We start from the raw sequence: 4,313 nt of genomic DNA, 5'->3' as shown, positions 1-4,313 counted from the left end.
GAACTATACAACACTAAAGAAAGAAATTAAAGAACACCTTAGAAGATGGAAAGATCTTCCATGTTCTTGGATAGGAAGAATTAATATTGTCAAAATGGCCATACTACCTAAAGTGCTATACAAATTCAATGCAATTCCAATTAAAATCCCAATGACGTACCTTACAGAAATAGAGCAAGCAATTATGAAATTCATCTGGAAGAATAAGAAACCCAGAATAGCTAAAGCAATCCTTAGCAGGAAGAGTGAAACAGGGGGTATTGCAATACCAGATCTTCAACTCTACTACAAAGCAATAGTAACAAAAACGGCATGGTATTGGTACCAAAATAGAAAGGTAGATCAATGGTACAGAATAGAGAACACGGACACAAACCCAAATAAATACAATTTTCTCATACTACACAAAGGGGCCAAAAATATGCAATGGAGAAAAGATAGCCTCTTCAACAAATGGCGCTGGGAGAATTGGAAATCCATATGCAACAGAATGAAACTAAACCCATATCTCTCACCATGCACGAAACTAAACTCAAAATGGATTAAGGACCTCGGAATCAGACCAGAGACCCTGCAGATTATAGAAGAAAAAGTAGGTCCAAATCTTCACCTTGTTGGTCTAGGATCAGACTTCCTTAACAGGACTCCCATAGCACAAGAAATAAAAGCTAGAATCAACCACTGGGATAGATTCAAACTAAAAAGTTTTCTCTCAGCAAAGGAAACTATCAGCAATGCGAAGAAAGAGCCTACAGAGTGGGAGAATATCTTTGCCAATCATACTTCAGATAGAGCACTATACTCCAGAATCTATAAAGAACTCAAAAAACTCTACTCCAAGAATTCAAATAATCCAGTCGACAAATGGGCTAAGGAAATGAATAGACACTTCACAGAAGAAGATCTACAAGCAATCAACAAACATATGGAAAAATGTTCAACATCTCTAGTAATAAGAGAAATGCAAATCAAAACCACCCTAAGATTCCATCTCACCCCAATTAGAATGGCGATTATCAAGAATACGAGCAGCAACAGGTGTTGGCAAGGATGTGGGGAGAAAGGTACACTCATACATTGCTGGTGGGGCTGCAAATTAGTGCAGCCATTCTGGAAAGCAGTGTGGAGATTCCTTAGAAAACTTGGAATGGACCCTCCATTTGACCCAGCTATCCCACTCCTTGGCCTATACCCAAAGGACTTAAAATCAGCATACTACAGAGATACAGCCACATCAATGTTCATAGCTGCTCAATTCACAATAGCCAGACTGTGGAACCAACCTAGATGCCCTTCAATTGATGAGTGGATAAAGAAACTGTGGTATATATATACAATGGAATATTACTCAGCCATAAAGAATGATAAAATTATGGCATTTGCAGGCAAATGGATGAAATTGGAGAATATCATGCTAAGTGAGATAAGCCAATCTCAAAAAGCCAAAGGACGAATGATATCACTAATAAGTGGAGGATGACACATAATGGGGGGGAGGGAAGGGTTAGTGTTAGGGTTAGAGTTAGGGTTAGGGAGGGGGGCAAGTATGGAGGAAGGAAGTACTATATAGAGGGTAAAGAGGGGTGGGAGGGGTGGGGGAAGGGAAAAAATAACAGAATGAATCAAACAACATTACTCTATGTAAATTTATGATTACACAAATGGTATGCCTTTACACCATGTACAAACAGAGAAACAACATGTATCCTATTTGTTTACAATAAAAAAAAGTGTATCACTAGTTCATTCATTTTTTTACTGCTTAGTAATATTCCATTGTATAGGTATATTGCAATTTGTTTATACATTCACCTGTTGATGGACATCTGGTTGTTTACAGTTTTTGGCTATTACAAATGTAGTTGTTATGAACATGTGTGTACAAATCTTTGGACATATATTTCCTTTTATCCTAGGTACATACATAAGGGCAGAATGGTTGAATCATAATAGAGGTATCTTTAACTTTATGAGAAACTGCCAAATTTTTCCACAGTGCTTATACCACTTTGTACTCACACTAACAGTGTAAATGAGAGTCCTATTTGTTCTACATTCTTACCAACACTTTTTAGTATCATTCTTTTATTTTAGTTATTCTAATGAGGATATAGGGGTATCTCACTGCAATTTTAATTTGCATTTCCCTAATGATTGATACTGAATATCTCTTTGATGCTTATTGGTCACATGTATATCTTCTTTTGTGAAACGTGTATTCAAATCTTTTGCCCATTAAAAATATTTTTATTAGTCAGCCACAGAGGTGGGTGTGGTGGTCCAGGCCTGTAATCCCAGTGGCTTGGGAGGCTGAGGCAGGAGAATTGCAAGTTCAAAGCCAGCCTCAACAATTTAGCAAGGCCCTAAGCAACTTAACAAGATTCTGTCCCAAAATAAAAAATAAAAAAGGGCTGGGGATGTGACTCAGTGATTAAGAGGTCTTGGGTTCAATCCCCAGTACTATCTCTGTATTATTGATCTGTAGATGTTCTTATAATCTTGGTACTAGTTCAATGTCAGATATAGTTATTACAAATATTTTCTCTCAGAAAAATGGTTTAATTTCAATTTTTGAAAATGGGTATCTTTTGAGAAACATGTTTATAATTTTGATGAATTCCAGTTTATAATTTTCTAAATTCTATATTTCATTCTTTTTGAGTTTTGGGTCTTCTCCAAGAAATCTTTGCCTACTTACTCTAAGATCATAAATATATTTTCTCCTTCTTCTAATGGCTTCACAGGTTTAGTGTTATGTTTAGGACTATGGTCCACTGTGAGTTAAATTTGTGTGTGCGTGTGTGTGTGTGTATTGCTGGGGATCAAACATAGGTCCTTGAGCACATTAGACAAGCACTCTATGAGTGACCTATATCACCAGTTCCCACCAACTATTTTTTGTATATGGTGTTAGGTAGAGGTTAGGGATGATCCCCTGCCCACTAGCTCTAGCTTTATTTATTGAAAAAATTTGGCTTTCCCCACTTAATTCCATGACACTGAATTCCATGACACCTTTGATAAAAACCAACTGGCTAGAGTCTTTCTGGACTCTATTCTGCTATGGAATGAGTATATATATTTTGTACTGGTGATTGGACTCAGAGGCACTCAACCACTGAGCCACAGCCCCAGCCTTATTTTATATTTTATTTAGAGACAGGGTCCCACTTAGTGGCTCAGTGCCTTGCTTTTGCTGAGGCTGGCTTTGAACTCATGATCCTCCTGTCTCAGCCTCCCAAGCTGTTGGGATTATAGGCATGCACCACCACACCTAGCTGGAATTGTTGCAAACAACTCAAAACTTAGTAACTTAAAAAAAACAAAAAAACATCAATTTAGACATGTTTTCTATGCATTAGAAGGGCTCAACTGAGTAGTTCATGCAATTTCAGGCAGACAGTGGCTAGAGCTGGAGCAGCTGGATGGACATCTTTCTTTCTATGAAGTTTCAAGTCTTCTTTGTATCATCTCTGGAGGTGGACTAGCCTGGAAATCATCTCGGCAAGTGGACTAGCCTGGCATCCTGAAAGCGTGATAACTTCAAGACTCTGAGTGCAAGTGCCCCAGCACATAAAACAGATGTTGCATTACCCTATCTGTCCCAGCCTCAGGAGCTCAGTGGCTACTGTTGAATTCTATTGTTTATTAGACAGTATAATATCACTTAGATTCCAGAGGGATAATCAGGACTCCAGAAGAGCATGTGGCTGGAAAACATTATCATGGCCACTTTTAAAAAAATACAATCCATGAAATTTCATCTCTAATTCTTTTAAGGGGGAGTATCAATCTTTGTTCTCGTGCTCATTTCTTTAGACTGGCTGATCTCTATCTGTCTCTGGATGGCAATGCAGGATGGACTGGAGTGGGCAGTGGTGGCACTTTCCAGATCTAGGCCTGGGCCAGGATTAGGGCAGCAACAGTGCGGAGGGGAAGGGGCCACCCCAGGTGTGTGGTCACACCTGTGCAGCACTTGGTATGGTGGTGGGGGAGGGGAGGTGACAGGATGACTGGCTGGATGAGAAAGCAATCATGCATCCCCTGGCCTGTGACCCCAGAGTGCCTCTGAGACAGGTCTCCAGAGGTCTGGGAGGGGCTGTGCAAGTAAGTCTGGAGCCCACTGGGGGATACATCTATGGAGCAGGGAGGGCAGGAAATGAGACTCAGGGGCAGAGGATGAAGGCACAGGCAGTGTAAGTCTGCTGGCAGAGGGGCTGCTGAAGCCCCACCGCCCTGCAGCACTACTCTGACTGGGAAAGAAAGCCCCACACAAACAAGGGTGTTTGGGTTGGCTGGGGTTCCAGGGAGGC

The sequence above is a fragment of the Sciurus vulgaris genome (genome assembly GCF_902686455.1).
Source record: "Sciurus vulgaris genome assembly, chromosome: 8".
NCBI classification, from domain to species: Eukaryota; Metazoa; Chordata; class Mammalia; order Rodentia; family Sciuridae; genus Sciurus; species Sciurus vulgaris.
This window is presented reverse-complemented; position numbering follows the sequence as displayed.